General features: G+C 42.8%; 1 pseudogene; it reads left to right on the top strand.

The window, feature by feature from the left end:
* The first annotated feature begins 4,245 nt into the window (after nucleotides 1-4,245).
* LOC139838176 (protein ALP1-like) lies at nucleotides 4,246-5,678 on the top strand (annotated as a pseudogene).
* The last annotated feature ends 5,672 nt before the right edge of the window (nucleotides 5,679-11,350 follow it).

Below are 11,350 nucleotides of genomic sequence, written 5' to 3'. Positions count from 1 at the left end.
GCATAAGCATTCAACGACAGATTATATTCTCATAAGAGATTGAGGATTGATGTCGAAACTGAAACTTCCACCATGATTCATGGCTTTAGTTAGCGGCCCAATGTTCTTCTCTAACAATATGCATACTCAAACCATTTGATCATGATAAATCACCCTTATTTAGAACAAGACGAACATGCATAGCAACTCACATGATATTCAACAAAGGTGTAATAGTTGATGGCGTCCCCAGAAACATGGTTACCGCTCAACCAGCAACTTATAAGAAATAAGATACATATGCTACATATTCTTTACCACAATAGTTTTTAGGCTATTTTCCCATGATCTATATATTGCAAAGGCAAGGAATGAAACTTTAAAGGTAGCACTCAAGTAATTTACTTTGGAATGGCAGAGAAATACCACATAGTAGGTAGGTATGGTGGACACAAATGGCATAGGTTTTGGCTCAAGATTTTGGATGCACGAGAAGTATTCCCTCTCAGTACAAGGCTTTGGCTAGCAAGGTTGTTTGAAGCAAACACAAGTATGAACCGGTACAGCAAAACTTACATAAGAACATATTGCAAGCATTATAAGACTCCACACTGTCTTCCTTGTTGTTCAAACACTTCACCAGAAAATATCTAGACTTTAGAGAGACCAATCATGCAAACCAAATTTCAGCAAGCTCTACGGTAGTTCTTCATTAATAGGTGCAAAGTACATGATGCAAGAGCTTAAACATGATCTATTGAGCACAACAATTGCCAAGTATCAAATTATTCAAGACAATATACCAATTACCACATGAAGCATTTTCTGTTTCCAACCAAATAACAATGAACGAAACAGTTTCAGCCTTCGCCATGAACATTAAAAGTAAAGCTAAGAACACCAGTGTTCATATGAAACAGCGGAGCATGTCTTTCTCCCACACAAGAATGCTAGGATCCGAGTTTATTCAAACAAAAACAAAAATAAAAGCAAACAGACGCTCCAAGTAAAGCACATAAGATGTGACGGAATAAAAATATAGTTTCACTAGAGGTGACCTGATAAGTTGTCGATGAAGAAGGGGATGCCTTGGGCATCCCCAAGCTTAGATGCTTGAGTCTTCTTGAAATATGCAGGGATGAACCACGGGGGCATCCTCAAGCTTCGACTTTTCACTCTTCTTGATCATATTGTATCATCCTCCTCTCTTGATCCTTGAAAACTTCCTCCACACCAAACTCAAAACAAACTCATTAGAGGGTTAGTGCATAATCAAAAATTCACATATTCAGAGGTGACATAATCATTCTTAACACTTCTGGACATTGCCCAAAGCTACTGAAAGTTAATGGAACAAAATCCATTCAACATAGCAAAAGAGGCAATGCGAAATAAAAGGCAGAATCTGTCAAAACAGAACAGTCCGTAAAGACAAATTTTTTAGAGGCACTTAACAGGCTCAGATGAAAAAGCTCAAAACTAATGAAAGTTGCGTACATATCTGAGGGTCACGCACGTAAATTGGCAGATTTTTTTGATTCTTCTACAGAGAGATATACGCAAATTCGTGACAGGTAGAAATCTGTTTCTGCGCAGCTATTCAAATCTAGTATCAACTTTACTATTAGAGACTTTACTTGGCACAACAATGCAATAAAGTAAATATAAGGAGAGGTTGCTACAGTAGTAACAACTTCCAACACTCAAATATAAAACAAAAGTGCAGAAGTAAAATAATACATGGGTTATCTCCCAAGAAGTGCTTTTCTTTAACGCCTTTCAGCTAGGCGCAGAAAGTGTGAATCAAGTATTATCAAGAGATGAAGCATTAACATTCTTACCAGGGGCTTTGCGCCTGCCCTTCTTACTCTTATTCTTACTCTTTGGTTTAGGGAATATATGACCGCATCCGGGTGTAGATGTAAAATTTAGAGTGCCTTTCCCCACATCTATGATTGCTCCCACGAGTTTCAGCAGGGATCTTCCAAGTGTGATTTGTCCTGTCCCTACACATTCAACAACGAGATAATCAGTGGATACCGTTCTTCCAAGAAAGGTTGTGAACACGCCTTCAGCTATTCCCTTAGGAATTATAACAGAGTTATCAGTAAGAGTTATTCCTTCTCCTCCTTCAGTAAGTTCCCAAAATGTCAAAGATTCATAAATACTTTTAGGCATAAGGCAGAACTCAGACATAATATCACAGCGGGCATAAAAAATTTCACCACAAATAGCAACTTTAATAGTAGGCACCCACATTGAAGGTTCAAAGCTTACTGGAACATAATCATAATATTCGCGAATCTGGTTGTACACTTCTTTTAAACAAGATATATTTGTTTCGAGAGTGTTTAATCTATTATGAATGCTAGCAAGAGATGAATCAAAATTATTAGCGGAGCTAGATGATATAACCAATTTTTTATGGCATTAAAAGCTTGATCCCCATCACAGTGAAGGAAATCTCCTCCCACTACAGCATCTAAGGCATATCTATAGCGAAGAATAACCCCAAATAAAAGTTACTAAGAAGAAAACTTAGAGTAATTTTAGGTTCAGTTTTACTATAAGAATCAAAAATTCTAGACCAAGCTTCTTTAAAACTCTCCTCACCCCTTGTTTAAAAGTAAAGATCGATTCCTCAGGTGATAGAGTAACAGCTACATGACTAGTCATGATAACAGAATAAAGTAAATGCAAGTAACTAATTTTTTTGTGTTTTTGATATAAAGAAAACAAACAAAACAGAAAATAAAATAAAGTAAAGCAAGACAATAACAAAGTAAAGAGATTGGATGTGAGAGACTCCCCTTGCAGCGTATCTTGATCTCCCCGGCAATGGCGCCAGAAAAAGAGCTTGATAACGCGTGAAGCACACGTCCGTTGGGAACCCCAAGAGGAAGGTGTGATGCGTACAGCAGCAAGTTTTCCCTCAGAAAGAAACCAAGGTTATCGAACCAGTAGGAGATGAAGGCCACATGAAGGTTGTTGGTGAAGGAGTGTAGTGCGGCGCAACTGTCACATCCCGAATTTTTCTAAATTTCGAGATGTCAAATAAAAATAAATTTGATGCTTGATTGTTTGAAATTGATTGAAAATTCACAAAGATTAAAACTTTTGAAGTTATTTAAAAGTATTTTCCAAAATGGAGTTTTCATAAATCTTAGTTCAAAATATTTTCTAACAATACTCTATTTTTTTCGGAGGTTTTGAAACTTAAAATATTTTATTTTTGAGAAAACATTAAACCCTAAAAAGGCAATATAGCCACATAGACATGTATGTCAAATTTTGGTTTTATAAAGTTTATATTTTTGTTCTAAATTTAGTCACATATTGAAGTATTTTTTATAACGAATCCAATGGCACCTTATTTGCATTTTTCCGATTTTTTTTTCAAGCCCAAAGTGTATTTTCAATTTCAGTAAAAAAAAAGAATCGGGCCGGCCAGCCGAACCGACCAGCCCAGCAGCCAGCACCGCTCGCCCCGGCCCACCCCGCGGCCCACTCCACCCGGTCACGCCCCGGCCTAGCTGCCGCTGTCTGGCCCAGCGCCGCGGCCACCTTCGCGTGTGCGCGCGTACGCACGCCCCTGCACATTTTTCCGGTTCCTTTAGGGTCTGTTCGGTTGGTGTCATCGGATGGAACGTAATGGGTTGGACCTGCACCCAGAGCAGATTCGTGTGTTCGGTAGGAACTAAAACTAGAACCTAGCGATTCCTGGAAAACGAATATTCGGCACGGATTCGGAATTGGGCGGTACCTCCAAATTGGTGGAATCACTCGGTACCAAGGCGAGCTAACGAAAAAAATAAAACCAATCTCACCTCTCACCCCCGTCCCCAACCCTATCTCACCCACCCCACGCACGACCCTCTCCCTCGCCTCCCTGTGGCGGCGCTGGAGCCTCTCCCATCTCCCTCGGCAGCGGCGCGGTGGGGCAGGAGCAGCAGGCGGCGCGGCGGGGCAGGAGCAGGCGGAGCGGCGGGGCAGGAGCAGGCGGTGCGGCGGGTAGGAGCAGGCGGCGCGGCGGGGCAGGAGAAGGCGGCGCGGCGGGCAGGAGCAGGCGGCGCGGCGGGGCAGGAGCAGGCGCCGGCGCATCGGCACGGTATGAATCCCCCCTCCCCTGCCTCCACCCCCAACTCCTCAATCGCGTACTGCAATTTCCGTTTGCTATATGGTTCTGTATTTCTCTTTGTTGTATACTGGGTAGACAAATTTTGGTTCTATTTTGATAGAAATCATGCATTGTAGATGGTCAAGAGCATGAGTAAAAGGAAAAGAATGATTAGGGGAGCTGCTGTTTTTATGACACTGGCTGCAGTAGTTGTACTTGTTCGTGCTATCATGAGGAAGAGAAGAAGACCCCGTATCACCTATGGCCCAATGCATGAACGAGATAGGATCAGATTTGATTATTTGAACCAAAAAATTTGGCAATGTGATATGACATGTAGAAATATGTTAAGGTTTGATAGAGGTCCTTTCTTTCGATTGTGTGACATATTGAGGGATCGTAAGTTGTTAAAGCACAGTGTTCATCTAACTGTGGAGCAACAAGTGGCGATGTTTTTGCATACAATTGGGCATAACCTTCGGAATAGGGTTGTTGCAACAAACTTTGCTAGATCATTCAGCACAACAAGCATCTATTTTAGGGCAGTCCTTCATGCCATAGGAGAGTTGCGTAATGATTACATCAGGCCACCATCATTGGAGATACCAACAAAAATTGCGGGAAATCATTGATTTGACCCATATTTTAAGGTAATTCCAAACATCAGGCCACTATATCTTAGCATCTTGAATTTAGAACATGAAAATTAATATGTTTACTTATATAGGATTGTATTGGAGCTATCGATGGTACACATGTGAGAGCATCTGTTAACAAAGATGTGGAACATTCTTTCCGTGGTAGAAAGCCTTTTACTACTCAAAATGTGATGGCAGCGGTTGATTTTGACCTCAAGTTCACATATGTGCTGGCTGGTTGGGAAGGGTCGGCTCATGATTCAACCGTTCTAGCTGATGCATTAGGGCGTGAGAGAGGCTTACAAGTACCAGAAGGTAAATAGTTTCCTTAGATAGAATTGTCTGTATACTAGTGCAAGTGCGAGATCCCTTTTCACCAATTTTTGTTTTCATTTCGTAGGAAAGTACTACCTAGTTGATGCCGGTTACGGAGCAAAGACTGGTTTCATGCCACCTTTTTGTCGTGTGAGATACCATCTGAACGAGTGGGGTAGCAATCCAGTCCAGAATGCAAAGGAGCTATTCAACCTTAGGCACTCATCTCTACGGGTGAGCATGCTAGGTCCGGGAATGATCCCCTCTTCACTGATTTAGATGAGGAGGACAATAGTGAGGTGAATGTTGGCGAGTCATCTAGTTCCAAAGCACCAGCAAAAAAGAAGGCCAAGGTAATGCAACTTGAAGATGATGCGCTAGTTACCACTCTCAAAGATGGGTTCAAACTTGTAGCTGAAGCTCTAGTGAAGTCTGGTGGAGATGATGATACTATACCAGATAATCTTTGGGATGTTATCTCCATAGTTCCTGGTTATAGTGAAGGAGAACTTGCTCACTACTATTCTCACCTTGTTGACAATCCCAAAATCGCAAGAGCTTTCTTGTCGCTTAACCTCTCTAACAAGTTGGTTTGGGTTAGTAGGTATGTGACCAAGAACTTTGGTTAGGTGTGCTGGCTGGTATGTGAACTTGACATGTACGGAGTGTAATGAACTTCGATTATGTCTGCTTTTGGATGTTTAGTATATGAACTTGACATGTATGGACTGTAATAAACATGGTTGAACTATATCGCTTTTAGATGAACTATGTGGTACTGTTGCTACCTTATGATATTTTGGTTGAAAGTTGTCTTGTTTGTGATCTCGTACCTGTATATGTTTGTTGTTGTATATGGTGAATTGTTTTTGTTAAAAATACAAAGAAAATGCTGCCAAAAACTTGCATGGTACATGGTCAAAAATGAATGGAGCTAAACCTGTACGTTTTGCATCATATGCATATGGGAGGTATTCTCACCATTCATATGAAAAGGGTGAGCTGAAACAGATTATTCTCATTTGTACTCTCCAACCGAACACAGGAATTAGAATCTACCCATTCCCTATTTTGCACAAACCGAACATATGAATGGAACCAACCCATTCTCAAAAATGAAACCATGACATTCCATCCCTTTTGATTCTACTACCGAACAGACCCTTAGTCCCACCTCGCTCCCGAGCAAAATTTTTTGAACCTATACCCTATATAAAGATCCCAAGGGCAGCCCCCAACACACGCGCCGCAGCGCGCCTCTCTTTTCTTTCGCCGCAGCGCGGTGTTGCTCTCCCTGCAGCGAGCGTTGACGCAACATCCGCAATCCTATTTAGAGGAACGCCCACAATCCTATTTAGAGGAACGCCGCGACTCGACGCATCCCTCGCCCGGTAAATTTTTTATTTCCGCTCTTTTTACGTAAATTGTCATTCGTAACTTTGCAATTTTATTTCTTTAGATCCACACCTCCATTTAGAATAGTAGTTCTTTCGTTAAGTTTGTAATTAGAGTCTCTACAACTTTCATGTAGGAAGTTTTTCCATCCGAACAACTTGTTCGGACAACTTTTCGTACACCATTACAACTATAACCACTTAGGTCTAGTTTTGTAAAATCCATATCTTGAGTTCTACACGTCGGATTTCGATAAACTCTATATCGTTGGAATCAGCAAATCACGTAGATCATTTTAGACATTTTGCATGTCAGTTTCGCCCACTTCATTTTTGCGGTATCCCTTTGATCCGCAACATCGTCTATAAAATAAATCCTACAAACTTTTTCCGAGAGATTCTTTTGGCGATACACTTGTAATGAAATTCTCTACAACTTCCGTGTAGAAAGGTCTTCCATCCGGAAAACTTTTTCAAATAACTTTTCGCAAAAAGTGTAGTCCTATGACTGGCTTGAACATAGTTTCTTTAGCCAAAATGATCCTTATGCTCATACTCATCTTCCAGGATCAGTTATAATTCTTTATCATGTTCACAGATAATGCATAGCTTACCCCTGGTTGTCTAGTTCATATTATTCAAATAACAATTGCGTTATTTGAGTAAAGTGTGACATGTCCTAGTTTAGATTCTTACCTTGCTTTAATAGGGTGGAGATACTCTACCCCATATCCCATGTGATGAACTCTTGTTATACATTAGGCTCCGCGAACCAAATCCTGATAACATTCATGTCTATACAACGTCATGTCATTCAATCCTTTCGTTTTAGTTCGAACTATTCAACTTTCAAATGGGTTGTTTGAATAGTTCAATATATCATTAGTTCATATCCAACACTATCTGTGACCTTGTGCTACTCTGATAAGTGTTGTCACACTATGTCAATTGCATAAGCTTGTTTTACAGTACTTCATCCAATAGCACCACCGTCCAAAATATTTGAACCGCTTTGCAAATATTCAAATTAAAATATGAGAATTTGAGTATATATCCATTATCGATTTCTATAATCCTTCTCAACATGATTCTTTTGAGAAGGTGAAACTTATGATCACATCCACACACAAATACCACTAGACTCTCTACCTTGAATCAATATCGTGTCCATCCAAATTGTTTTTCATTCACTCCTTTGACTAGTTTAAAACCATTCAACTTACAAATGAGTAATTTGAGTAATTCCAAATATCATTAGTCCATACCCAAGCCTATGTGTAATTCATACTATTTTGAGTAATTGTTGTCACACTTATTCAGTAGGAGAGTAGATTCGCTACCCACATGGGTAGCTACGCATGCATGCAACGCCATTGGATTTTTTCCACCACCGCTGGATTGGTTTGGACGACTAACGGCGACTACACGGTTCACGCGAGGATTCTATCCATATCCTGACAAAAATCCTGCTAAAAAATGCATGCGTGCTATGGAGAGAGAAGAGGAAAATGATACTTTACTTCTTGTCCAACGCTAATCTTCGGCTGGACAGGAAGACGCTAATTTCTGTAATTAGGACCGATTAAATCCATATAAATCAGCATTTCTTCACACATCAAACAATACAAAACAAATCTGTGAAGTCCAGCATGAGGCTACCGAAGGGCGAGCTGTGCGGGATTCCCTTATGCCGCTTGGCTGAGTGGTAGCTGTTGGCCATGGCGGTGGCCTGCGGGGTGGAGGGGGTGAAGCTCTGCACCACGCTGCTCTTGTCGCTCCCGCCGCTCGTGATGGTGGACGAGTCTTCCGACGCCGTCGACGCCGCTGCGAACCGAATTGAACCAATATTAGAATGAATGAACAGGCCGGCATTGACTAGTCGGCTCCGTTGGGAGGTGGAGAATGAATGAACTGACAAGCATTGCATCCAATCGAGTAGAAATTAGCAATTTTTTGGGAGGTGGAGAATGAATGAACTGACAAGCATTGCATCCAATCGAGTAGAAATTAGCAATTTTTTGGGAGGTGGAGAGATAAACCGATAGGAGATGGAGAGCAAGAACCTCACCTCCCACAGGATTGAGACGCGTGTGCTCGAATCTAGGACCTCGCCGACGACGCCGTTGACCTCTGCTCAGGTCGGCCCAATCGACTGCGTCGCTCCTTCGGTGACGGCGATCGACCCCTGAATCGACACCGCGACTTGGGGATGCTTTCCGTTCCCCACCACCCCACGGTGGTGCAGGGGGACGACCGGACGGAGACGCGCGGTGGTTGAGGATGAACGGCGAAGCACGGAGCGGGATGAACAGAGACGCACGGGGGACGAACAAGTGGACGGCACAGAGACCTCGCATGACCGTCGCGGGAGCTCAACTGGAAGACGGGCTGGCCTTAGTGAAACAGGGGGCGGGTTGGTGTCGGGGAATCAGGGGCGGCACGGGGGCCAAATACACCGAAACGAATGAAGCTCGGTAATCGTAGCGAGCACCAGCGGCCAGAGCAGCTGTGATGCGGCGACGGAATCCGGCCAAGATTGGGCGTGGCGCGGGAGCAGAGATCAGGCGCGGGATGTACTGGGCCTGCGTGCGTCCAGGAGTATCGCCTTGCCGTGAGGTAGCAGAAGATAAACAGTAGCAAAGTAATGGAGCATTCCAATTTTTTAGTACTCTGTACCACGTTTGTTCCCTTGATCCCTATCCTCCGCCGGTGAATGGCGAGACAACCCATCTGTTAGCTGCTTTTTTGATAAAGAGCGGAGGCTCCGAGCTGAGAAAAGTATTGTTTTGCTAGCTGAGAAAAGACGATACTCGTGAAACCTCTTGAAGGTAACTAACTGTTCACCTCACCAATAGTGCGTGAGGTCCACTATTCGCTGCATTTTGATAAAGAGCGGAGGCTCCGAGCTGTCTGGCTATGTTTCCTAAGCTGGCATCGATCGACCGCTCCTTCTCGGCCCCGCCTGCCTCCTCCTTTCCACCTTAGCTCCTAACGTCAAGGATCAACGCCGTTAGACACGTGTCGTTTCATGGAGGCGTGCTCACATACCCATGTGATTACCGAGCTTCATTCGTATTCAGTAGTATAGTTGTTGCACTATTTGTCACTTATGTGATTCAATTCACATAAGCAGTTCTGAATTCTTTTCATGCTTTCGTAAAGCATAAATATTCTTCATTTATATCTTAGATTATCCAATTCTTTCTAATCATGTGAATTGCCGTCCAAACTCTCACAGCCATATCATGCCAGCCAAACCTCATGCCACACCTTAGTACCATAGAGCGATTTCCGATCGTCGTCTTGTTTGATTTTGTTGTTGCTGAATGGTGTGTTTATGTTGTGCTATATTCTATGTTATAGTTTGTACGGAGAGGCACGTATTTTGATTAAGAGAAGTGAACGCGCTTCAACTACTAAAAGGCAAGTGACATTCATGTGGTGACCCGACATACCACTGCATGGTGTAGTATGCAAGTCTGATATAACACCAATGAAACACAGTTCCACTAGTATTATATCGCTCAGAGTGGTACAACAGAAACATATGCGGGTCCAAGGCATGTCTATAGAATTACAACATTTACTCTGTTACATAAGATCATCACAGCCTCCTACTTTACAATGAGGTAAATCTGCAAATAAACTCCAGAAGAACGACTCGTAGTCTAATCCTATCACGAACTCTATTTGTAGAGTATTTGACTAGCTGTAGGGGCTATGAATAGATTCTAGCTAAATAGGAACTAGGTTTAGGAAGTTGGTTCCCTTCTATGGCTATACTAGGTTTTCTCCTTGTTGGATGTAGTATCTGACTCCTCTAACAGGGTCTTGTCTCTTGAGGTAGTCGTTGACTCCTCGGCCTTCGAGTTGCACTGTAGATCCTCTCTTGATACCTCCATATCTAAGCAGGGGATTTAAGAGTGGGATGAGTACGAGCGTACTCAACAAGTTCATTATAGGAAAGAGGTGTTTAATGCACTAGCTACGGCATTAGACCAGAAAGTCTAATACCAATGCAAGTTTTCATAACCATTTCTTCAGAAGGTTGCTTTTATTCAGAAGAACTATGTCCGTCAGCCTTCACCGGTTTACTAGAACTTCATGGAGCTCCTTTCCGGCCGCGTTCGCAGTTCCATATCCCGGAACAGGGAGTGACAGGTCACGGTTCATTACACTCTGCAGAGGTGTGTTGCTTTACCCATAAGAGATCTTAACCTTGGTGCCAACCGGGAATGACCCGTCCACACTTCCTATGGTGTGAGGCCCGGTATAAGGTCATAGCCAATCATATTCCTCCGCTGCCTCATACACCCACCCGTTGTTGCAAACTCCGACCCTGGGTCCTCGTCGGTCCACTTACACCCCTTAGGGACGGACCCCGACCACGACAACAGTTCAGGTCTCTACCATGAACTCCTTCGCCGGCAGCTGCAACCCATCATAGACCGCAATTACCGTGGGGACTTTATCGGGACCCCCACCCTACCACTTGTCCTCTCTTGGATCAAGGGTACCACTTGTCCTCTCTTGGATCAAGGGTCTACGGTAAAGCGCATCCGTTGATGTACAAGAGGTGGAAATACAATTGACTATTCCGTCCCACTCCAGATCTTATGGTTAACACGGGTATTACGGCACAAGAATCACTGGCGACATTTGTTGTTTAATCCTAGATGGATATAAACCCTTGCAATGGAACCTCCACCATATCAACACAATCCATGGTTCCATTGCCCACCACATAGTCATATTCATAGTTATGAAAGTAGTGGTTTTGGTTTTTATGCAATAGTGATAACCATAGTACTTTGCAAGTAATTTGATAGAAATACTCAAATGACATGAGCAAGTGATGAACTTGCCTTGCTTGACTGCAAGATTATGCAGACAAGGTCTTCGATACG

This window comes from Lolium perenne, chromosome 3, assembly GCF_019359855.2.
Source record: "Lolium perenne isolate Kyuss_39 chromosome 3, Kyuss_2.0, whole genome shotgun sequence".
NCBI classification, from domain to species: domain Eukaryota; kingdom Viridiplantae; phylum Streptophyta; class Magnoliopsida; order Poales; family Poaceae; genus Lolium; species Lolium perenne.
The sequence above is the reverse complement of the archived record's forward strand: the minus strand, read 5'-3'. Positions and strand labels throughout refer to the sequence as shown.